The sequence below is a fragment of the Triticum aestivum genome, chromosome 7D, assembly GCF_018294505.1.
Source record: "Triticum aestivum cultivar Chinese Spring chromosome 7D, IWGSC CS RefSeq v2.1, whole genome shotgun sequence".
Lineage (NCBI taxonomy): Eukaryota > Viridiplantae > Streptophyta > Magnoliopsida > Poales > Poaceae > Triticum > Triticum aestivum.
In genome coordinates this window covers 73373391-73400136 of record NC_057814.1, presented here as the reverse complement: position 1 = coordinate 73400136, position 26746 = coordinate 73373391, and positions in this window count along the sequence as shown.

The window sequence follows — 26746 nt, the reverse complement described above, 5'->3', positions numbered from 1 at the left end:
GCATATTTCCTTCACTTAGTAAGATGTGCCACAACAGTTTTGGTTTCATAACCATGGAAAGGATCAGATTCAACCAAAGTAATTAACTCTGGGTCGACAGAGAATTCATAATCCTTATCATCAATGAAGATAGGTGAAGTAGCAAACTTAGGATCACATTTCATTCTAGCATTAAGAGATTTTTCTTTATTCTTGCATAATAATTTCTCTAGATCATCTCTATCCTTACAAGCAATAATATCTCTAGTTGTTTCCTCATTCATAACATAAGCTTCCGGTACCTTAGGCAATTCATATCTAGGAAGGCTAGTTCTAGCAGGTGTTTCAAGAGTTTCAGTTTCAAGCTCATCATCAGATTCAACAACATCATGTTGTATTACTCTAGCAATTTGTGCATCAAGAAATTCACCAAGTGGCACATCATCATTAGCAAGCATGGTACTAGCATCATTCATAGTAGAAGTAGCATCATCAATAACTTGCAACATATCAGAATTAATAGCATGTGGTGGTGGTGTTGCAAGTTTAGTTACAACAGAAGGTGAATCTAAAGCAGAACTGGATGGCAGTTCCTTACCTCCCCTTGTCTTTGACGGAAAAATAGTAGTCTTAGCGTCCTTCAGATTCTTCATAGTGATAAATTGATAATAATCCCAAGTGACTCAACAAATATTGCTATGCTCCCCGGCAACGGCGCCAGAAAAAGGTCTTGATAACCCACAAGTATAGGGGATCGCAATAGTTTTCGAGGGTAGAGTATTCAACCCAAATTTATAGATTCGACACAAGAGGAGCCAAAGAATATTTGAAGGTATTAGCAGCTGAGTTGTCAATTCAACCACACCTGGAGATTTATTATCTGCAGCAAGTAATCAGTAGCAAAGTAATATGATAGTTTTGATAGCAGTAGCAACGGTAATAGTGACAGTGATAGCAGTAATTTTGTAGCAAGTGTTTTAGTGATGGTAGCAGTAGTAACTTAGTAGAAACAATATAAGATGAATTCGTAGGCATTGGATTGGTGACTTATTGGATGATATTCATCATGTGACAGTTATAACCTAGGGCGATACGGCACTAGCTCCAGTTCATCGATATAATGTAGGCATGTATTCTGTAAATAGTCATACGTTAAAAGAACTTGCATGACATATTTTGTCCTACCCTCCTATCGGCGTTCTGGGAACGAGGGTCCCCAGGCTTGCCTGCCTGTAGCCCACGGCGTGGCTCAGCGCGTGGGCCCGTACGGCCCATCTTCATCAACAAGGCGTTCAAGACCCTCGTGAGGGGTCAAGTCTCGCGAGGCGGACGACCAAAGACCTCCTCAGGAGCGGCCTCACCAGGTTGGATCGCGAGGGGCGGAGAGATCAAGGCAAGGCAAACCTCGCGAGGTTCTCAGGACGTGAGCCATGGCGATCAAGACCAGGCGGGCGCCAGTGCGCACAGTGTCCTTGTTTCCTCTTCGGTGCAAAGGGGGCAAGCGCAGGCGCGGAGTACCGAGGCGTCAGGCAAAGATTTCCATATCGGTGCAACGAGACCAAGACCAGCAGGACGGCAAGACGGAGGTCACCATGGAGCCCGAGGCGGCGTCACCACCAGAGCCTTTTGCAGGCGAAGATCGCTTTTGTCAGGATAAGCTGTACAAGCTGTCCCCTTTCAAATTGGCCGTTGTTGGCTCCCTTCCCGCTCAATATTTGGGAAGAGGACCAGGGCCTATATAAGTAGAACTAGCCACCACCGTAGGGGCATCTCATCTTTAGTGATCCTCACCCATGCGAGCTTACCAAGCACAAGAACACCTCAACCTCAGGAGGCTGTTCTTCCCCTTGTACTGTTCATCATCAGCCCAAGAGGCAATCCACCACCACCACACTGGAGTAGGGTATTACACCACAACGGTGGCCCGAACCATTATAAACCCTGTGTCCCTTGTGTTGCGTGTTCGTCAAGTTCATCCTTGAGGTCTTAGCAAGCTAGGACGTGGATCGGTAGGGGGAGAACTTCGCGCGCACCCCAGAGTTCGAACCATAAGGGTTTTGCCGGAACCCGTGATCCGACATTTGGCACGCCAGGTAGGGGTGCGTCGTAGCTTTCCTTCCGTCGATCTGCACTCCATCGCCGCCGCGCTCCCCCCCATGGCAGGCGTCTCGCTCCCGGCTCCGACGGCAGGCGCTGACGACGGGGCCAGGGGGCTCCGAGCCCTAGCCCCCGCCTTGCAGTAGGTGCAATGGCCGCCCAAGTTCAAGCCGGAGATGCCGCCGCGCTTCGACGGCGCGGCGGACTTGTCAACTTTCCTGCTGGCATACGAAGAGGCCGTCTCCGAGGCCGGAGGGGATGACAAGGTCATGGCCAACTGGCTTCCCATGGCCCTCGCTGGCGAGCCGCGCGCCTGGCTGCTCAACCTCCTCAGATCCATGATGGCGCCTTGGGAGGAGCATCGCGGTCTCTTCACAGCGCGTTACGCGGCGCCGGCGCACCACGCGGTCGCGGCCCTGCTAGGCGGCTCGCAAGCACCGCCTTCGGATTGCCATATCAAGCCATTCCTTCGCCAGATCGGCGCTGCTTCCAAGCGCTCGGGGGCTCCGCCGGGCTGGGCTGCGCCCGAAGCCGACCTCACCTTCGACTCAGAAGACCACCCCGTCACCACCATCGCCTTGGGTACGCTCCCGATGCTCTGCACGTCCACCATTTGCAACATGGCCGTCACCAAGACCCTCATCGACGGCGGCGCCGGCCTCAACGTGCTCTCCGTGGAGGCCTTCAGTCTTCTTCATGTGCCGCTCGATCGGCTCAGCCTCAGCAAGCCCTTCACAGGAGTTGGCGATGGCGCCGCCCACTCCCTGGGGCAGATCCGCCTCCCCGTCACCTTCGGCACGCGCGACAACTACCGCATTGAGCTGGTCGACTTCGACATCGCCCGCATCGGCCTCCCGTAGAACTCCATCCTCAGGTACCCAGCACTGGCCCAATTCATGGCAGCGACCCATCCGGCCTACAACCTCATGAAGATGCCTGGAAGCAATGGCGTCCTCACCATCAAGGGGGATGCCAAGGAGGCCCTGGCAGTGCTCAAGCTTGCCTTCAAGACCGCCGCGGCGGCGCAACCCGTCGACGCAGGCACCTCCGAGCCCAAGGGAGCCACACCAACCAAGGAAACCAAGCGGGTGCCGGTCGATGAGGACGGGTCCTCAGGAGCCACCTTTACCATAGGTGCCGGCCTCGACCCAAGCCAAGAGGCAGCATTGGTGAAGTTCTTGCGTGCAAACAAGGAAATATTCGCATGGGAACCCAAGCAGCTGGTGGGGATCCCGAGAGAGGTGATTCAGCATCACTTAAGGGTGTGGCCCAATGTACGCCCTGTGAAGCAGTGGGCGAGGCGGCAGTCCGCAGAGAAGCAGGCCTTCATCGTCCAAGAAACCCGCAAGTTGGAGGCGGCGGGTGCCATTCGCGAGGTGCAGTACCCTGAATGGCTGGCAAACCCCGTCGTTGTGCCGAAGAAAGGCGGGAAGGAGCGAATGTGTGTCGACTTCACCAACCTCAACAAGGCCTGCCCCCAAGATCCGTTCCCGCTTCCACGCATTGACCAAATCGTCGACTCCACCACCGAGTGCGACCTGCTGTGCTTCCTGGATGCATTCTCAGGGTATCACCAGATCAAGATGGCGGTGGAAGATGTAGAGAAGACAGCCTTCCTGACCCCGTGTGGGGTGTACTGCTACACTTGCATGCCTTTCGGACCGTGCAACACGGGCGCGACCTTTCAGTGGTTGATGCATATCGCCTTAGAGTGACAGCTCGGAAGAAACTCAGAGGCGTACGTCGACGACATCGTGGTGAAGTCTCGGGAAGCCCGAACCTTGATCCAAGATCTGGAGGAGACTTTCGCGAGCCTGCGCCAGGTGAACTTGCGACTTAACCCGGAGAAGTGCGTGTTTGGTGTCCCTTCGGGCAAGCTGCTGGGTTTCCTCGTGTCCCACAGAGGGATCGAGGCGAACCTAGAGAAGATCAAGGCCATTGAAGACATGAGCCCACCGCAAACCCTCAAGGAAATGCAGAAGCTGGCCGGTCGGGTAACTGCGTTGGGGCGCTTCATCTCCAAGCTGGGAGAGCGCGCCCTAGCCTTCTTCAAGTTGATGAAAAAGAAGGGCCCGTTCGAGTGGACCCCGGAGGCAGACCAAGCTTTTCAAGACCTCAAGAGATACCTGACCAACCCTCCAGTGATGGTGGCGCCATGACCTCTCGAGCCCCTGGTGCTTTATCTTGCCACCACCCCGTACTCCGCCAGCGCGGCTTTGGTGGCGGTTCGGGAAGAGCACCAGGCCAAAGGCGCGTCGCGCCAAGCCACGCTGCCAGCTGAGCCGACGCAAGATCAGGAAGGCGCCGCAAGAACCGCAACAGCATCGACAGAGGACCAAGCACGGCAGGGCGGTGCCGCCAAGGTCCCGACAAGCGATCAAGCGTCGGGGGTTCCGCTACCTCAGGAGACACCCCAACTCCTGCAAGACACGAGCCTCACCAACGCGCCTGCTCTCATCGAGCACCCGGTGTATTTCGTCAGCACGGTGCTACGGGACATAAGGGCACGATATCCCATGCCTCAAAAGCTCTTGCTTGCGCTCCTAGTGGCCTCACGGAAGTTGCGGCACTACTTCTAGGGTCACCCCATCAAGGTCATTTCAGCCTACCCATTGGAGAGGGTGCTCAAGAGCCCCAACTCTGCTGAAAGGGTCGCTGAGTGGAACATCAAGCTGCAGGTGTTCCAGTTGGAGTTCAGCACTACCGGGGTCATCAAGGGAGCTGCACTCACTGATTTTGTGGTGGAATGGACGGATGCCCCGACGCTTGAAGAAGGCGAAGACCGGTCCACCTCACCGGGAAGTGAGGCGCCAGACGGCTGGGTCATGTATTTCGATGGCGCCTTCGCGCACCAGGGCGCGGGGGCTGGAGTAGTACTCATCTCGCCCACTCAGGACAAGCTCTACTATGCTGTGCAGCTCTGCTTTCAGCAGGGCGAGAAGGTCTCCAACAACATTGCAGAATACGAAGGCCTCATAGCTGGCCTGAAGGCTGCGGCAGCTCTGGGGGTGAAGCGCCTCACCGTTAGGGGCGACTCGCAGCTCCTCGTCAACTTCTCCAACAAGGTATATGAGCCGAAGGACGAGCACATGGAGGCATACCTCGCGGAGGTGCGCAAGATGGAGAAGCAGTTCCTGGGCCTGGAGTTGCAGCACGTGCCCCGTGGCACCAACAAGGAAGCTGACGACATCGCCAAGAGGGCATCCAAGCGGCACCTCTAACAGTCCGGCATCTTTGAGGAACGGCTCTTCAAGCCATCAGCGACACCACCACTTTCAAGAACAGCTCAGCCTCGGGAGGAGCTCCCGCAGCCGCCTGCCACAGGAGCCCCGGCCTGTGGCCCGACCTCAGGAGCACGCCTGCTCTTGGCGCTCGAGCCCCAAGAGGGATGCTGGACCAAGGAATTCAAGGAATACCTGATGCAAGGGGCGCTGCCGGAGAAGGAGGAGGATGCAGAGCGCGTGGCCCGGTGAGGGAATCCTGGATAAGGGGGTCCTCGGACAGCCGGACTATATCCTTTAGCCGGACTGTTGGACTATGAAGATACAAGATTGAAGACTTCGTCCCGTGTCTGGGTGGGACTCTCCTTTGCGTGGAAGGCAAGCTTGGCAATTCAGATATGTAGATCTCCTCCCTTGTAACCGACTCTGTGTAACCCTAGCCCCCTCCGGTGTCTATATAAACCAGAGGGCTTAGTCCGTAGGACAACAACAATCATAATCATAGGCTAGCTTCTAGGGTTTAGCCTCTACGATCTCGTGGTAGATCAACTCTTGTAATACTCATATCATGAAGATCAATCAAGCAGGAAGTAGGGTATTACCTCCAACGAGAGGGCCCGAACCTGGGTAAACATTGTGTCCCCCGTCTCCTGTTACCATCCGCCTTAGACGCACAGTTCCGGACCCCCTACCCGGGATCCGCCGGTTTTGACACCAACATTGGTGCTTTCATTGAGAGTTCCACTGTGCCGCTGCAATAAAGGCTTGATGGCTCCTTCGATCATTCACAACGATGCGATCCAGGGTGAGACTTTCCTCCCCGGGCAGATCTTCGTATTCGGCGGCTTCGTACTGCGGGCCAACTCGCTTGGCCGTCTAGAGCAGATCGAAAGCTACGCCCCTGGCCATCAGGTCAGGTTTGGAAGCTTCAACTATACTGCCGATATCCATGGAGACTTGATCTTCGACGGATTCGAGCCCATGTCAGCTGCGCCGCAGAGTCACGACGAGCATGACTTAACTCTGGCGCCGGACGGTGTTCGGGAGATCACACCTGTGCCTACTCCGGTCCTCAATCTGGAGCAGATTACTCCGTCCGAGGACGGGTGGATGGACCCCGCCACAAAGGCCGCACACTCAGTGTCGATAGAGCTGAATACTGACTTCACCTACTACAAGACCTGTGTTGCCGAATCCCTGGATTCATCCCCGGCCACGGGCTTCGAACCGCCTGCGTCCGTGCCTATCAAATCTGATTGGGCGCCGATCATGGAGTTTTCCTCCGCGGATATGTTTCAGCACTCGCCCTTGGGCGATGTGCTAAATTCATTAAGGTCTCTCTCCTTGTTAGGAGGCCCTTGGCCGAACTGTGTCCGGCCTGAGTGGGAAGTGGACGACGAAGAAATTCGTTCCCCACCCACCATCGACTTAATAGCCACTGTCGACGACTTATCCGACAGGCTCGATTTTGGCTCCGAAGACATCGACGGTATGGACGACGATGCCGGAGAGCAACAGGAACCACCGCCCACAGGGCGCTGGACAGCCACTTCATCACACGATATATATATGGTGGATACACCCAAAGAAAACAATGACGAGGAATGGAAGGATGCAGCGAAGGATAGTTCCCTCGAGAAGCAACCAAAGCGACGTCGTAGGCGCCACTCCAAATCCCGTCTCGGCAAAAACAGCGTAACAGCGCAGGAAAGAATAAAACCCCGGGCGACTCCAAAGGAAACGACCACATGGACCCAGCGATAGAGCAGGATGAACCAGCGGACAGCGAACATAGTACGGAGCCGCTGTCCGATCATAGTGAAGCCGAGGGTAAAGCTAATCAACCTGCCTCCGAAGAGGAGAACAATCCGGACGACGATGCACACATCACCTCGGATATGCACATGGAGCAAGAGAACCTCCATAGAAGGCTTATTGCCACCGCAAGGAGTCTAAAGAAGCAGAAGCAAAGGCTTAAGGCCACACAAAATACACTCAATAGTCGATGGAACAAAGTGCTCGACACTGAAGAAAAGTACGGTGGCAGCCGCCACACAAAGAGCTATCCAAAGTGCAAGCTGCTGCCTGAATTCGATGACGAGGCTTTAGAGCCTATACAACCGAAAAATAAAACGGCCAATCAGCCAGATCGACCACCCCGCGGCCGCGATAGGGAGGCTAACGATGTCACACATAAGTCGGCACGCGATTCACGTGAGGACTTGCATCAAAAAGCCGGTATGACTAGGTCCATCTACGGATCTAGGAAGCGCGCTCCGGCGCAGAATCAAAACTGAACACTACAACCGTCAGAACGCCATGACACATCCAAATACAGGGGTGCCGCGCACCCCCTATGCTTCACCGATGAAGTGCTGGATCACGAATTCCCAGAGGGATTCAAACCCGTGAACATAGAGGCATACGACGGAACGACAGACCATGGGGTCTGGATTGAGGACTTTATCCTTCATATCCATATGGCTCCCGGAGATGATCTCCACGCCATCAAATACTTGCCCCTCAAGTTGAAAGGACCAGCTCGGCATTGGCTGAAGAGCCTCCTTGAAAACTCAATTGGAAGTTGGGAAGAGCTTGAGGATGCTTTTAGGCCTAATTTTCAAGGGACCTATGTCCGACCTCCGGATACAGACGATTTAAGTCATATAATTCAACAGCCCGGAGGGTCAGCCTGAAAGCTTTGGAACAGATTCCTCACTAAGAAGAATCAAATCGTCGATTGCCCGGACACCGAAGCCTTAGCAGCTTTCAAACACAGTGTCCGGGACGAATGGCTCGCCAGACACCTCGGCCAAGAAAAACCGAGGACAATGTCAGCCCTTACAAGCCTTATGACCCGCTTTTGCGCGGGTGAAGATAGTTGGCTGGCCCGTAGCGGCACCAGCGACCCAGGCACATCCGAAGTTAGGGATGGCAATGGAAAACCACGACGCAACAAAAGCAAGCGTCGAAACAATGAAGACAACCCAGACAACACGGTGGTGAACGCCGGATTCAGGGGCTCACGATCCGGTCAACGGAAAAAGCCATTCAAAGGCAGCAGAGATGGATCGTCCAGCCTAAACAAGATTCTAGACAGATTATGTCAGATTCATGGCACCCCCGATAAACCTGCAAATCATACCAACAGAGAATGCTGGGTCTTCAAGCAGGCCGGCAAGCTAAACGCCGAACACGAGGGGAGGGAGACACCAAGTGAAGATGAGGATGAGCCTCGCCAGCAAAACACTAAGGGACAGAAAAAATCCTCACCAGAAGTCAAAACAGTGAACATGATTCACGTACGAGGAGGAGGAGCAAACGCGCAATCCGAGACGTCTGCGCCGTAGAGCCCGTCACCCCCAAGTTCAACCCCTGGTCGGCCTGCCCGATCACTTTCGATCGCAGGGATTACCCGACTAGTATCCGGCACAGAGGATCGGCTGCCTTGGTGCTAGATCCAATAATTAACGGATACCATCTCACCCGAGTCCTTATGGACGGCGGCAGTAGTCTTAATCTGATATATCAGGACACAGTCCGCAAAATGGGGATAGACCCGACAAGAATTAGCCAAAGCAATACTATCTTTAAAGGAGTAATACCAGGCACAGAGGCCCGCTGCACGGGCTCTCTAGTACTAGAAGTTGTATTCGGTTCTCCCGACAACTTCCGAAGTGAAAAGTTAACCTTCGACATCGCTCCATTCCGAAGCGGCTATCAAGCACTACTCGGACGAACGGCCTTCACTCGTTTTAACGCAGTACCGCATTAGGCTTATCTTAAGGTTAAGATGCCCGGTCCACGTGGCATCATAATAGTCAGCGGATACGCAGAGTGTTCCTTATGTGCGGAAGAATGTGTGGCGGCTTTATCAGCCGAACACTGAGTGACCTCTCCAACCAGAATAAACGATCGGTCGTCAAGACCGCGGACACGACTAGACGAGTCCGGCACACCACTAGCTGTAATAGCCCAGATAAACCTGAGATGGGGTCGATGGACACACCCCCATAGGTGGTGCTAGGGGCTTCCCACATGTAAAAAAGGACTACAGTTCGGCTTGACCTTATTTAGATTGAATTTTTATATGGTCTATTAAGAATAATCAATTTTTCGCACGAAGACTTTTACCTAAGTTTTTCTCTTTTACAGATGACAATCGTGCTACACCCTTCCAGGATACGGCACAACGGAGACACAGGCGCAGACGTGCAGCAGGGCCCCGCTCAAAGGTTTCTTTTTAGATTAAGACCATGTGTAAACCTTTCTTACTGTCTCTTGTTGCTTCACACCCCCCGGATACTCAACACAACCGAGAGGGATGCTGGCGTTATTGAAATTTCGCCACGTCAGACTAATGCACGTACCTGGAAATTCATGGTTCATTATCAAGGGCGTTATTCAGCCCGGTATATGTTGTAAAGTCCGAATACCTTAGGGAGTGTTCGGCGTCGCGAGTTTGGCCTTATATGCATCAGCTCCGAATCATGTCTTTGGTCAATAGTTGGGTTTGCCCGGCTCCTGTGTTTTGCTACCTTACGTTCCGCTCTATCGGCTAAGGCGGCACCGGGAGAACTACTGCGACTGTGCCCTGGTTCATTTGGATGAGCACCTCAGTAGAGAAAGCCGAAAACTGACTGTCATGATAAAGCGCGAGACTGGTCAACCACTCGATGACTCATCGGAATCTTCGCGATTCCTCCGCATTAACGAAGGACCGGTTTCCCGGTCATGTATGGACGCGCCCCGTATGCGGATGAGCGCGGAAGTACCAGGGGCTATATAGTAGCCCCACCGTCAAACTCCTATGGCTAAGTGAAAGTGTTAAAGCAATATAGTTCGATTGCCTTGTTCGCCGCGCTATCACCTCCTTAATGGACCAAGACGTTGGATCAAGTGTGAATACGTGCTTTTATGAACACCCCCACATTATATGCGTGGGGGCTGAAGCCGACGACTGCAATATATACATACATAAACGGACGCACAGGAGGCATCATAATACTTTCAGGCAAAAGTATAAACACAGCCTTTATAATCCAAATAACATTGTTTTTACAATTAGGGATACATGTCACTCAAACATGATACTCTTCGAGCACTGAGCCTCTATTAAACGAGCACCTTCTAGGACTTCTTCAAAATAGTGCTCGGCTGAGACCTGGCCTACAGCCGGATTCTGGGTTGCAATAGCGGTGGCCTCCATCTCTGCCCAGTATGTCTTGACACGGGCAAGAGCCATCCGCGCACCCTCTATGCACGCCGACCTCTTTACAGCATCGATATGCGGCACAGCACCAAGGAATCGTTGCACTAAACCAAAATAACTATTCGGCCTTGGTCCTTCCGGCCAAAGATGATCCACAACAGACCTAATGGCAAGCCCGGACAACCTATGGAGCTCAGCCCAGTCGGCCATTTGCTCATTTAACAGCAGCAGACGCGTTGGAGCACTGAACTGCGACCAGAACAACTTTTCCACTTCATGATCTTTTTGATCTTTGAAAAAGTCAGTCGCATCAGCAGCACTCGTTGCCAAATCCAAGTACACGTCTATAGCACTCCATAATTGATCCAGAGGGGCATACTTCGGATCTCCGAACTTCGTCTGCAACAAAAAGGGTTTCCCAGCCGTGATATCTCCGGCTTGACGAAGCTCCTCCTTCGCCGCTCTGATTTTAGAGTGGGTTTCCTTGGAGGCTACCATGGCCTTCTTCAGGTCCGCCGCTTTCGCTTGGCTTTCCTTTTCAAGAAGCTCATACCGGTCGGTGGCATCCTTTAGCTCAACAGCCATCTTGGCTATTTTATCTTCGCTCTGGCGATGAGCAGCCTGTTCGTCTCTTAACTCTTCGACCGCCTTTAGGGCGGCCGCATCACTTCTCCTGGCTTGTTCCTTGGCTTGGGCAAGCTCCGCCCGAATGGTCTCCACGGCGGCAGCTCCATCTGCAGTCACAGAATATTATAGATACTAGTATCATGCTCCTCTCAATAGCTGTTAACCACTGGAGAATACATACCCTGTGCCTCGTCAACCCGCTTGTTTACAAGCACGATGTCGGCATCTGCCGCATCAAGTTGCCGCTTCAGTTCAGCAAACTCACCAGTCCGGCCAGCCACCGGACCATCAGCCGCCTGCACATGAAAGCAGCGTGATTATCACCTGGGACTATGATTCTCTGTTTGCCGCCTTTGGACAGCAACCAGAGCCTCAGGGGCTACTATCTGTATAGGGCACACCTAGCGTGTGCGGTACCGTCAATATATATATATATATATATATATATATATATATATATTACTTTGCGTACCTCAAAGCCTCTTAGCAGGCTCATAAAAGCTTCATGCAACCCACTTTTGGCGGATGAAATCCTCTCAACCACCATACCCATTAAAGTACGGTGCGCCTCTGAGACAGCCGCTTGCTCCAGAAGACTCATCAGTGCGTCCGGTCGTGCACCGGACAGTCCCGGACTCTTTCTATTGCTCTCCTTAGGAGCCAAATACTCCGGACTTCGGGTGGCCGAAGGGTTACCTTCTGTCCTTGGCGGATCAGGATAAATCCTCCGTGACGACACCTCAGGGTCATCCGCCTCATGAGGCGGAGAGACAGGGGGAGGCATTTTGCGCTCCATCATCTCCGGAAGAAGATCCCCCGAAGACGAACTCTGTTGAGAAGGGCTATGATCCTAACTACAAGACATACGTCTCGGTTATTGTCCTCAGAAGCGAAGCATGATATATTTGCCAAAAGTACTTTTGTTTACTTACAACTCGGTGGAGGGCTGATCCCCTTGCGGGGACTGTGCGGTAAGGATGCCCTCCGGGGCAGGGCCCCCTGGTGAAGGTTTTTTCCCTCGTTTCGAAACCCTCGTTTCCAAGTCTTCAGAGGCGGTCCTCTTCCTTCCTTGGGGGGAGGGAATTTTAGATTCTTCTCCCCAGTTATCCTCCTTCGCGGAGACACTAATTCCCCCCGGTTTGGATGAGTAATGAGTGGGGCCCGCTTTCGGCTTCTTTATTCCTCCCTTTATCTTCCCCTGATGGCGCTTGATAGGGCGCGAGCTCAAGCATTCTGGCAAGTACAGGATCCAGTGAGCCTTTGGGAAGGGGGGCCGAACACCTGATCATCTTCGCCTTTTTTATCCAGTCCTGGTAAAAGAGCGACTTTTCAGAATGATGTTGTGGTAAATAAACAGACAGCGTATTCGGCCGTAGAATTACTTACTTGGGTGTCTGGACGATTGCAGTTTAGACCCGCATCCTCGATGGTGTCTGGACACTTTATTCGTGATCCGAAGAACAATCCATACATCTCTTCGAGCGTCACGGCGAAGAATTGCTGAATAGTCCACGGTCCTTCCGGGTTGAACTCCCACATACGGAGAGGTCGACGTTGGCATGGCAGGACCCAACGAACTAGCATGACTTGCATTACCTTGACAAGGCTGACATCTCTCTTGAGGAGATCTCGGATGCGACTCTGCAATGTCGGCACGTCATTAACCGGCCCCAGTCCAGCCCCTTGTTGACCCATGACGCCAGTTGTGGCGGGGGGCCCGAACGGAAGGCAGGGGCTGCTACCCACTTAGTACTTCGGGGGGCTGTGATGTAAAACCACTCCCGCTGCCATAAGTTGGACATCTCCGGGGAGGATCCCTTTGGCCATGGAGCATCAACGCCTTTGCTTCTTATGGCACCTCCTCATTCTGCGTGTCGCCCATCGATCATCTTCGGCTTCACATTAAAGGTCTTGAGTCATAAGCCGAAGTGTGGGGTGATGCAGAGGAAGGCCTCACACACGACGATGAACGACGAGATGTGAAGGATGGAATCCGGAGCCAGATCATGGAAATCGAGCCTGTAATAAAACATAAGCCCTCTAACAAAGGGAACAAGACTAAAGCCTAGCCCTCGGAGGAAGTGGGAGACAAATACGACACTCTCGTTAGGTTCGGGAGTGGGGATGACCTGCCCTCGAGCAGGCAACCTGTGCGGGATTTCGGCGGTCAGATACCTGGCTTCTCTTAGCTTTTTGATGTCCTCCTCTGTGACGGAGGAGGCCATCCACCGGCCTTGAAGGTTGGATCCGGACATGATTGAAGGTTCGAAGCTCTTAGCCTGAGCCTTGGGTGTTGGAACTCAAGGTGGGGGAAGGGAAGGATCGAGCGCGAGAAGAAAAGGACAGGCCTTGGCCTCTTTATAAAGAGGGTGAATATCAAGCGTCCTCCCCGTGGCCGTTTGGGACTTGCCTAAAATCAATGAGTCATACCAGCGGGCACGATTGGGTTACCCACACTCGTATTGATGAGAATCCCGTGATAAGGGGAACACGATCTCTGCTTCGACAAGACGTGCCAATAAAACCGCCTCGCAACACGTGCAGTGGCAGGCTGGTTGAGAAAAACGGTTCGAATAATGACCGGGCCGTGGCGTGATGTCATGCTATGAAATTTTTCAGCAGATTAGATTTGTGGAAATATTATACTCTGTACGGTGGTATGTGGAATTTGTTTTGCCGAGCCGGACACTATCCTTGTGTTCAAAATCTTCTATGGAGTATTCAGAGGAAGAACCCGCCTTGCAATGCCGAAGACAATCTGCGCGCCGGACTCATCGTCATTGAAGCCTGGTTCAGGGGCTACTGAGGGAGTCCTGGATTAGGGGGTCCTCGGACAGCCGGACTATATCCTTTAGCCGGACTGTTGGACTATCAAGATACAAGATTGAAGACTTCGTCCCGTGTCCGGGTGGGACTCTCCTTTGCGTGGAAGGCAAACTTGGCAATTCAGATATGTAGATCTCCTCCCTTGTAACCGACTCTGTGTAACCCTAGCCCCCTCCGGTGTCTATATAAACCGGAGGGTTTAGTCCGTAGGACAACAACAATCATAATCATAGGCTAGCTTCTAGGGTTTAGCCTCTACGATCTCGTGGTAGATCAACTCTTGTAATACTCATATCATCAAGATCAATCAAGCAGGAAGTAGGGTATTACCTCCATCGAGAAGGCCCGAACCTGGGTAAACATTGTGTCCCCCGCCTCCTGTTACCATCCGCCTTAGACGCACAGTTCGGGACCCCCTACCCGAGATCCGCCGGTTTTGACACCGACACCCGGCAAGCCACGGCATACTGCATCCGGGACGGTGAGTTGTACAGGAAGCGACCAAATGACGTTTCACTGCGTTGCATCTCCAGAGACCAGGGGAAGGAGTTGCTATCTGACATAAACGGAGGGGACTGCGGGCACCACTCGTCATCACGGACCATCGTTGGCAAGGCATTCCGCAGCTGATTCTACTGGCCAATGGTGCTCAACGACGCAGCCGAGCTGGTGAAGTCCTGTGAAGCCTGCCAGTTCCACGCCAAGCAGATCCATCAGCCGGCTCAGGGCCTCTAGACCATCCCACTCACATGGCCGTTCGCGGTCTGGGGGCTGGATATCTTGGGCCCGTTCCCTCGAGCGCCTGGGGGCTACCGCTACCTCTACGTTGCCATTGACAAGTTCACCAAGTGGGTGGAGGTGGAAGCCGTCCGCACCATCCCAGCTGGTTCCGCGGTTAAGTTTATCAAAGGTCTTGTGAGCCGCTTCGAGGTCCCCAACCGCATCATCACTGATAACGGCTCGCAGTTCACCAGTAATCTCTTAAAAACATACTGTGCTAACCTTGAAACGCAGATCTGCTACGCTTCGGTGGCGCACCCCAGGAGCAATGGTCAGGACGAACACGCCAACACGGAGGTCCCGAGGGGCCTCAAGACCAGGACTTTCAAGAAGAAGCTGGAGGCCTGCGGCAGGGGCTGGTACGACGAGCTCCAGTCCGTGCTGTGGTCCATCCTCACCACCACCACCAAGCCGACGGGCGAGACCCCGTTTGTCGGGGATATACCCCGCGGCGTAAACCGGCCGGAAGTATAACCCGGCCGGACTTGGCGGTTTACTTGATACCCGGCTGAGACTTAACGATTCACTGGCGACCCGTTTGGACCTGGCGGTTTACGATTCATTGGTAATCCGGCAGGCGGGTTAGTGGAGCGACAAGACCCGGTGGCCCAACGGGCGGTTCATGAAGGCCGGTTCATACTATGGTGGGCCGGTTTAAGAGGAAAGGCGTGAGGAATATTTGTCTTACAAGGAGTTAAGACCTGGACTTGTATCCGGTTTGTATTAGAGATAGACTAGTCCTAATCCTAATAGGACTCCACATGTAACCCGCCCCTTCAAGATATATAAGGAGGGGCAGGGCTCCCCAAAGAGGACATGCAAGAAGAAACAATCTCTAGGGTTAGACACAAAGAGCCGGTTTACGGTGACTCCCTCATGAGGATAATGAGACCTAGCCACAAACAGCATGTAGGGTTGTTACCGGATGATGTTTCCCGGGGCCCGAAGCTGTCTAAATCTTTGTCTTGCGTGTTGTGTCTCTCGATTCCGATCAACCCCTTCAAGCTACCGCATAGTTGCGTTGGCCTCACGACTAAGTCCTCACACTAGGACATCTCCCGTGACAATTCCACGACAGTTGGCGTCCACTGTGGGGCTCGCGCACGGTGGTGTTGAGTTCTTGAAGAGATATCTTCAGGGATCGAGAAGCTATGACCCGCCGGATCAGCAAGAGCCGGCACGGAAGAATTCACGTCAACTACGAAGTTCATCGGTCAAGATTAAAGAAGTTTTCAGCGGCAGCGTATAGAAAATTGAGCATGGAAGTTTAGGATTGCATCACGCTGCACCCCAGGCCGCCGAGACAGGTTCCGTCGACGGAAGTAGGTGCATCAAATCAATTCCTGTCCAAGTCAATCTAAAGGAATCTGCGAGTTACCATCACTGCTCAACGTACTATCGTCCAAATCCAAAGTGATTAGAGACGGCCGACAGGCGTCATGTGTCATTTGCCAGTACAAACGGCGATTAAGAGAGCTGCTTGCGGCCACGTGAGATCGCCAGATCGATCTACATGGGTCAAAGTTTCTGCTAATCAACCTAAAACCCAAAAGCCTGATGGATTTCCAAGTTATTCCACGTGAAAGACCCCTCAACTAGTACAACCACTACACACGCACGGACTCCAAGGAAGGGTTAAATATAAAAGGCAACCCCCAACATTGATTTGGATTCAGAGAACTTTCTACGGGGTCCAGGATTCAGGTTTAAAAGGAAAAAGGAAAAGAGGAACAACCAATGGTGCCAAGGTATTAGTATTAGTACGGACACAAAAAAAGGGGGGAGAGGGAAGTCACGACCAGGGAAGGACAAGGGTCATGGACTCATTTTCGTCTTGCCGGCTCAACGCACTGTCCCGTCTCTTCCTTGCCGGTCTCTACAGGCTCCGCCTCAAGCCGCCCTCACTGCATGGCCTCGCCGCCGTGGGATGCTGCCACTGCTTGTCTCCGCTGCGGGCCGGTCACGGCCGCCTTGCTTCAAGCCGCCGTGGCGGTCCCCACTTTGCTGACTCGCCACCAAGCCGGCCTGTTCTGAGTCGTCCTTGACTCCAACCCTTCCTCAGCCGCTACTGTACCTCGAACTGCCAATCGCCTGCTGCCGCACAATTGCTGGTAATACTGTCCTCAACTTATCGCCGGACTGCACTCCGGACATTGGAACAACTACTGTTCGAGCAAGTTATCAGGTGCTATCTCTTCTACATCATTGCTCTGCAAATTAATTCTATTAAGAATTTTATTATCCGTTGTGCAGTCTTGCGTACGCAGGTTCAGGACATTTATTGTTTTTTGTGGCCAAGCCGGTTTGCCCCGTTTCACGCCGGCTCACAAACGCCACGCTCGACGTCCACATTTACGTCGGCTTACAGCACCACGTTCAACGTCTACATTGCCGCGCCGGCTTATGGTGCCGCGCTCAACGCCCACAACTGCATCGGCATACAACGTCACGTCCACGTCGGCTTTACCTCGCCGGTTTTACCGATCACGGCCTCCAGGCCTCCAGCACGGCCAGGCCGCCAAGTCTCCCGCGCACCGACTCCAGCATCGCTCTGGCTCGTCGGCCTCCCGCAGAAGCTGACCCTAGTACAATGCAACTACGCGCGATTGGACAATAAATCAGTTTGCATTGACGATCGTCTGTGCCATACTGATCGACAAACACACGGTCCGGTCTATGTCAACACGCGTGGGTTGAGCTGCTACCTCCGCCTCTGTAACCCGCCAAGGGGGCACGACTTATTTAAAAATTGGATGGAGGTGTGGTTATATGTTTGGACATGAAGGCCATCATTTGGTAAAATTGCTGTGCAATCACTTCGTCCGAAAAATACATCAGGTGATATCCGTCCAGACTATTTTAAATAGCACATACTAATTTTTTCTTTTGAAGAACAATTACTCTGGCCTGCGATGTTTTTGATGCAGGACAATTGTTCACTACATCAACACGACGTGGTAGACTCACCCATCCGCGCGGTTTACCGCGCCTGCGATTGACTCGTCGTCTGCGCCGGCTTAGAACACCATGGCCGATTCATCTGTCTGAGCCGCCTCTGATGCTGCGGTCGTCTTTGTCGTCCGTCTCTCGCGGCCTGGTCTACATCAACACACCGGGCCGCACCTATCTGCATGAGCTGTTTATTGAATATAAAGCAAGTCACAGCTTGGGTAGCCTGGTTTTTCTTTCAACAAATTGGAGGCAAATTATCATATATTATCAACCGCCGTCTGCACTGGATGGCTCAATGGGAAGGCGCGCAAGTCGCCGCCACTACAGTTTTGTTAACTTCAAATTGCCAGTTAGAAGGAACCATTGGCCGAGTTGCTGACACGGCTCATACGGGATCATTTATAAACCGCCGCAGTCACCTCAACCTTCTATGGATTCACATCGTGCTATCAACACCAATGATATACAAGTTATGCCGGTTTATATCACGGTCAAAATATGGAGAATCTCAACAACTCCTCGAGTCACCTTTGAGACTTGGGGGCTACGATGACATGATTCAGCAAATCTTGCCAGTTTTAGCAAATTTAAAGAACCCCAGGATGATGCAGGGACAGATAACCCGGTCCCGGTGGCTATTGTTATATTGATAAAAATTTAAAGGCCGTCAGAAAATTTCCGGCTTAGAAAGTATATGACAGTTACAAAATCCCGGCTTAATGAAGAAGTTCCGGGTCATCAGAAAGGATCCCGGTTTAAAATCCGGCTCAAGGGAAATCTGTTCTCCCACAAAGCTCTGAAGCTCTCAAATCCGGTTTGAAAATATCCGGCTCAAAAAGGAATTAACTTCTCGCAAGTTCGAGTTTAAAGGCAGTCAGAAAAATTCCGGCTGAAAATGAAGATTCCGGTTCAAGATCCGGTTCAAGGGAAAGATGTCTCCCACAAAGCTTTGAAGCTCTCAGAATCTGGTTTAACATCCGGTTCAAGAAGAATTTATCCCTTGCAAAAAGTTAAAGGTTGCCGAAGAGGACCTGTTGCCATGATGCACGGTTTAAACATGGGTATCCTGCCTTATTGGCTTATCATATTATTGATCACTTGGGGGCTTGGTCGTATCAGAACTATAGCTACACCTCTTGATCGGCGTCATGCCATAGCATCACTTGGGGGCTTGGTCGTATCCGAACCATAGCTACACCTCTTGATCGGCGCAATGACACAACATCACTTGGGGGCTTGGTCGTATCCGAACCATAGCTACACCTCTTGATCGGCGTCATGCCATAGCATCACTTGGGGGCTTGGTCGTATCCGAATCATAGCTACACCTCTTGATCGGCGCAATGCCACAACATCAGTTGGGGCCTTGGTCGAATCCGAACCATAGCCACGCCTCTTGATCGGCGTAATGCCACAGCATCACTTGGGAGCATGGTCGAACCCGAACCATGGCTACGCCTCTTGATCGGCGTAAATCCACAGCATCACTTGGGGGCTTGGTCGAACCCGAACCATAGCAATGCCTCTTGATCGGTGTAATGCCACATCATCACCTGGGGGCTTGGTCGAACCCGAACCATTGCAACACCTCTTGATCAAATTTGGGGCCTGGCAGCCCGTGAAGAGCCTCGACTACAACAGTTTTATTTGCCTTTTGCTAAGTTTCTTTTTCTTTTGCTAAGATTTGTGATGTTTTCAAACTAGTGTTTATCAACCTGGTTAGGCTGTCAACTACAAGTTGTCAGTACATGACCAAGCTATAATCCGGAGACTATCAGTCCGGTCTGGTTTTGACTCATAGTCACCAGTATGGAATAAACTGGTGTTTCTCACAACCCGGAACGGTTTTATTGTAAACCGGCATCATATAACAGGAGTTACTTTTACTCCGGATTAGGGTTATCACCCTTACTACAAAAAGTTGGTAAAACCAACAATGTGATTCAATGTCACAGGTATGATATATTTCATATTTGATTATTCTTAAGTGCAGCCTTGGTTATAAACCCGGGTTATATGTTGGGCATTATGACCCGTCCGGCGGTAAACTGCCAGGACACTGTAAACTTGTTGTATGCAGAAACAGGTTGAATAAAGCATGATGATAAATTATCCGGTGTTTATTAAACTGGCCTGGCTTTAAGACGATAAGTCGCCAGTATATAATGAGAAATTATCCGGTGTTTATTAAACCGGCCTGGATTTAAGACGATAAGTAGCCAGTATATGATGAGAAATTATCCGGTGTTTATTAAACCGGCCTGGCTTTGGACTATAAGTCGCCAGTATATATTTGGATTGCGCCATTGGAATCATGCGCTTATAAATCATTGGGTTATATTATTCAAAATAGCCAAACTTGGCTGAATTTTCATTATGGTATTGAATGAATAAGGTTTTCATACCGGATTATATTATCTTGAATAGCCAACATGGCTGGATTTTTATGGTTATTAATAACCGGTATTATTGAGGTTTTCAAAGTCGCTTTAGCGCAATAGCTATTATTTTATCAAAGGATATGATTTATTCTACAATGGAAGGAATAGTCCCGAGTCGCTGCAGGTTTACGACCCGGCACTTGGGGGCTACATTATTCAAATTGAGATTACATGCAAGTCTCATGTCGCTGCAAGCATGCACCATGACACTTGGGGGCTAATGCAAAGTCATTTTTACTAGTCTTATTGAAGACCCGACTCATCACATTGTAAGGAGCCGGCCCTTGGGGGCTACCAATTGCTCCCGTCAACAATTCAAGGTACACAAGTCTTAATTCATTATACTGAAAGGTTCAAGCCCTACGATGGAAGCTACAATATAAGATGTTATTTTTGAAGTATATATCAAGTCTACATGATTATATTTACAAAGTCCCTACTCATTATTGCATAATGACCCGGCCCTTGGGGGCTACACTGATTGAAGTTTTTATAAGCAATTACAAGTCCCAGGTTGCTGCAAGCATGACAACCCGGTACTTGGGGGCTACATATATGGAGTATTCATTTGTGACTAGTAACTGGGATGAACAACATGGATTTCTTCGAAAGTGGCAGTATTTATATTGAAGCAAGTCTTAATCCATCACTTTGTTCTGCTCAAGACTTGGGGGCTACATGTATTATATTATTATCGGAGAAATATTTTCAAATTATCTGTTTTCAGCAAACCAGATTGACCCGGCGTCACCAATCATTATGACCCTGTGTCTGCAACCCAGCATCATCAACAATCATGAACCGGCGTTGGCAACAATCATGAACCGGCATTGGCAACAATCATAACCCGGAATTATCAGTTTTTATAACCCGACAGTGTTGGCAATGATAAACCGGCAAGTTTCTACATCTTCAAACCGGTTGAATATCAGATGAGTATTTCAAAACCAATATTTCTTAAACCGGCGCTTTGGAAGCCGATTCAAGTGGATTATTCTTCACAATATTTCTCTGTGAGAAACCAATGTCAGCAAATTGAGTATGAAGCTGAGTATGAAGCTGGCTTGTTAACCCGGATTTTCTAGAAGGAGGAAATGACAAGGACTTAAGGATCATCAGATGTCGCTTTACAAGAATTCTTAACCCGGAGCATAATCTGTCAAATTTGTTCTTGTGTTTGTTTTACAGGATTAGTTTAACATGGATAAATCCAAATTAAACTGGGGGCTAATGTCGGGGATATACCCCGCGGCGTAAACCGGCCGAAAGTATAACCCGGCCGGACTTGGCGGTTTACTTGAGACCCGGCTGAGACTTAACGATTCACTGGCGACCCGTTTGGACCTGGCGGTTTACGATTCATTGGTAATCCGGCAGGCGGGTCAGAGGAGCGACAAGACCCGGTGGCCCAACGGGCGGTTCATGAAGGCCGGTTCATACTATGGTGGGCCGGTTTAAGAGGAAAGGCATGAGGAATATTTGTCTTACAAGGAGTTAAGACCTGGACTTGTATCCGGTTTGTATTAGAGATAGACTAGTCCTAATCCTAATAGGACTCCACATGTAACCCGCCCCTTCAAGATATATAAGGAGGGGCAGGGCTCCCCAAAGAGGACAAGCAAGAAGAAACAATCTCTAGGGCTAGACACAAAGAGCCGGTTTACGGTGACTCCCTCATGAGGATAATGAGACCTAGCCACAAACAGCATGTAGGGTTGTTACCGGATGATGTTTCCCGGGGCCCGAAGCTGTCTAAATCTTTGTCTTGCGTGTTGTGTCTCTCGATTCCGATCAACCCCTTCAAGCTACCGCATAGATGCGTTGGCCTCACGACTAAGTCCTGACACTAGGACATCTGCCGTGACAATTCCACGACACCGTTCTTCCTCGTCTACGGGGCAGAAGCAGTCCTCCCTCACGAGGTCAAGCATCGCTCCGCACGGGTCCTGGCGTTTGATGAAATGCAACAGGACACCACGCGGGGGATGGACCTCGTGCTGGGGGAGGAACACCGCCGCGAAGCCGCACTACGGGCGGCAAGGTATCAGCAGGCGCTGCGGCGATACCACTGCCGCAACATCGGCTCTAGGACGCTCGAGGCGGGTGACCTCGTCCCGAGGTGGGTCCTCTCTAGGGAGGGGCTGCATAAGCTCTCACCCATGTGGGAGGGCCCGTTCAGGGTCGTCCATGTCTCCAGGCCTGGCACCGCGCGCCTGGAAACACAGGACGGGGTGCCCATCCAGAACGCTTGGAACATCTAGCACCTCCGGAAGTTCTACCCATGAAACAAGGCCCAGCGCCTGTGAAGAAAGGCCCAATGCCTGTGAAGAAGGCCCAGTGCCTATGAAGATCGCCGCCCGTGACACTCTCACGTAATGATGAGTGGGGCTGTACATGCCCCGGAGTCTCAGGAGTGCCGCCCTCGGGCCTCGGGGGCTCCCTCCCACGTCTTAGTGGCATCACTTAGCTCCGCGCTGGTGAGAAGACTTGAAGACTAGACTAGGTGCCGGACGCGGATTTTCATTTGGTTTCCGTAGTTAGCTCACCTTCTTTTAATTGAAGTTTGCTTCTGGTGTTCCTTGCTGATTTGGTTTCGTCGCCTTTTTGCCGCTATTTCTGACTCTAGTTAACCTGTTTTCTCTCTCCCGCATACCTCGCGAGGGGGCTAGGCAGGTGCCCTCACGAGCGTTTTTCCTTCTCTCTGCCTTTCGTCTGCTTTCTTGCGAGGCACCCTCGCTCGAGCCCACAAGCTGGTGCATCTCTCCTAATCCGTGCCCCTCGGGTACCGTGATATGAAGCGCTGGGTCAAGGCTTGGGTGAACGATAAGTCTCCTAGAGAGCTTCCTAACAAATCTTTTGCAGTTCCTAAACACCCACTGAGCCAAGAAAGGCCTTGACAGGCACCAGGAAACAATTGCCTCGTGAAGAGGAGGCTACCCCGAACATGCCAAGCTAAGTTATCTCTGCACAAAATAACGACACATCACAGAAACAACAAACATAGCATAATGATTGAGGAATCATAGTTCGATACACGCCCCTCCAGGGCCCATACTGGTTTCATTTTTTTATGCAGGAAGGAAAGGAAGAACAAAACAAAAGCGACGCTTGCCCCTACAGCGGTCCACGGGGGCAGGCCCTTGGCGTCATCCCGAGCTTAGCCGGACCCCTCCTCACGCTTCACGGAGGCGCGGCGACGAGACGACCCGCTACCACCTTCGAAGCGAGCGCGGCGACGTGGCGGCTGGTCTTAGCCGCCACTGCTAGAGCTGTCACCGAGAGAAGAGCCACCGTAGCTGGACGAGGCGCGGCCGGTACCAGGGCGAGTTCGCCCTCGTCCTCGTCGCGGCCTTCACCGAGGCCGAGCACCTCCTCGCCGTCGTTCACCTCGGGGCAGCACCTGGCGCGGCGACCGTCCTCCCCGAACACCCTCACATAGATGGTCGCGTCACCATCATACTTGAAGTGGAGGGTGCACCGCCTGCCCTGGCTGCGCGCGCGGGCAAACGTCTGCCAACCGTGAGCTAGGGCTATGTTGCCCGCGGTGGAGACCTCGACCACGACCCAAGAAGCCCTACTACAGCAACCGTCCGCCTGCAGCCAGAACCCGCCTGGGCCAGAGGCTGGTAGCTCGTCGACGAAGAAGCGCGGAAGTTGAAGCCAGTTGCCGGCCGGGTTCTCTGACCAGACAACGAACTCCGGCAGCACCTCTGCCGAGTGGAAGCATGTCCGGGGAGGCCGAGCAACCACGGCGCGTCTCCCTTCATCGACGGGGCTGCCGCGACCGGAGCGAGCCCTGCCACGCGCAGCGGTGCCACCCCGGGAGTGGGGGCCCGCGGCGGGGGTCGCTGTGTGCTTGCAGGGACGGCCGCGTCCGCGCTTGGGCGCCGGGGACCCGGGCCCCTCGCGAGGGGCCTTACCCTTCTCCGTGGCAGAGAACCTCTTCGACGGCGCCATTGCTACTAGCAGAGGAGCAAGGAGGAAGAAGCAAGCGGACTGGGAAGAGATGGGCGACGGGGGCTCTGCCCCCCTCCCCATGTATAGCAAGAGAAGGCCAACCAGCGCCCCCCATGATCATAGGTAATGATGGTTTTCCCTTGCAAGTCGCAGGGACTTGTCAAGTCGGGCAGTTGCCGAGGCAGCGTGGGGAAGCGGAGACGCCCATGTCTAATCAACCACCACGCGTCGACTAGGGCTGCAGGCTATTGGGGGCCCGCGGCGCTCCGCACTTGTCCTTTGGCTTCGCCTCGAAGCCAAGCCCGAGCGCGCCTTGGGCCCAGGGGCTACTGTCGGCGTTCTGGGAATGGGGGTCCCCAGGCTTGCCTGCCTGCGGCCTATGGCGTGGCTCAGCGCGTGGGCCCGTACGGCCATCTTCATCAACAAGGCGTTCAAGACCCTCGCAAGGGGCCAAGTCTCGCGAGGCGGAAGTGTGACACCCCGAGAATCATGCTACAGTAGCTCTCTGTGATTAAGCTAATCATGTTGCTAAGCAGGGCTTGATCACATTGGAATCACATTTCCTTTCGAACTCCTAACTCAAACTTCAATTAAATTTAAAGTGGAAAATAAAAGTTGTCATAAATTGAAAACTAAAATGTTCATTAAATGACAAATAATTCTGAGGCAATTATATAATTGTAACTAAACTTAAATGGATTAGTTAAGTGACCCTAACAACCTCAAACTTTGGCGAGCAACAACATTTAATAACCTTTTAATTAATCTAAATTCAATATGAATTAGTATTTCACCCAAACTAGTTTTTGGTGCAAGGATCTGATGCACTGCAACTTATAAGCTAGCTCCCATATTTTATAGATACCATTTAGGTGCTAAACATTTTTGCAAACAAAGAAAAAAAATAAAAAAATAAATAAAAGGAAACCCCCCCTCACTGGACCAGGCGGCCCAGCTCACAGGCCCACCTGGCCCAGCTGGCCTACTACCAGCCCACAACCCCTCCCTGGGTCGCCTCCCCCCCTGTTCCCCCGACCGGGGAAGCAACAGGGGCCCGTCCCCGCCCGACCACCTCGCCGGCGCCGACGCCGGGAGGGGATAAGGCCGCCCCGTCGCCGTGGCCCCCCACCCATCTCTCCCACTTGCCCCCCTCTCACCCGCCTCTGCGCCTCCAAGATCCACATGCTTCCCCCCTCTGTCTCGCTCACCCGCCTCACCCGAGCGCCATCGCCGACGTGCCGCCGTCGTTCCCGCAGCCACCGACCATCGTTCGCCACTCCGACAAGTCCAGGAGCTCTGTCGTGGTTCGCCTCTTCTTCCTCGACACTGGATCGGGACCGGGAGCGCCACCGCCGTCGCATTTCTCCTCTTCCCCATCTACGGCCACCGCGCGACCTCGCCGTCGACCTGCTCCACCGGTTCTCCCCGCGCCCGCTGCCGAGACCCTACGCTCTCAGAGTGAGCTCCTCCTCCTCCTCCTCCCCTCACTAGCTCACCGCATCCCATAGCTCGCTCCCCCGCCACGCTCACCCTCCCGCCGCCCCTGCTGCGTCACCGCCGTGGCCACGGCTGCCATGGCCCCCGTCCGAGCCCTCCGCCGTGCTCCTGGTGTTCCCAGGAGCCCGGCGAGCCCTTCCTCTCGCCCTCTTGTGCCCCCTAGCCCATTCCCGACGTGGCCCCGAACGCCGTCGCCGCCCATGCTCGCCGCCGATGGGTATTCCGGCCGTCCCCGGGCGAGCCACCACCACCATCCGACACGGCGCCGTGCTCGTGTTCGAACGGTGCCAACCGCACGCGAAACGGCCGCCCCTAGCACGATTCCGGCGAGGTCCCGAGCGCCTCCGCCGTTGATTTGGTCGCCGGAGCTCCTCCGGCGCCGGCCCTGACCTGGCGTGGCGTGGGGCCCGCCCAGTGCCGCTGACAGTGGGCCCCTGCGCCTCTGTTTGACTGCGTTGACCGTGGTCAACGCGGGGTACTATTCCCCAGCCACTGACGTGCGGGCCCCACCACTTAAATAACTAATTAAAATGATTTTTTTTAATTAAAAGTAATTAGTTTAACTAATTAGTCTATGACATGTGGGACCCAGCTGTTAATTAACCACGTTTAATTAAAATAACCCACTGTTAGCCCTCTCTCTATGACATGTAGGACCCACTGGTCTGTTTGACCTGGTCAGCGAGTCTGTTGACTGCTGACGTCATCAGCACGTCATGCTGACGTCATTTTATCTTTTCTGCTAATTCAAATAATTCCAGAAATTCAAATAATCTTTGAAAATTCATATCTTTTAAACCGTAACTCGGATGAAAATGTTTTCTACATGAAAGTTGCTCAGAACGACGAGACGAATCCAAATACGCAGTCCGTTCATCCACCACACCTCCCTAACCTATCGAACTAGCAACTTTCCCCCTCCGGTCCATCTGTCCGAAAACGCAAAACATCGGGAATACCTTCCCGGATGTTTCCCCCCTTCACCAGTATCACCTCATACCGCGTTAGAACACGTCTAGCTCTGCCTGTTGTCTTGTTATGCACTTGCTTGCTATGTATTTACTGTTTCTCCCCCCTCTTCTCTTCGGTAGACCCCGTGACGATGCTGATGCCCCTGTGGTCGACTACGTCACCGATGAACCCTCCTCCTTGTCTGA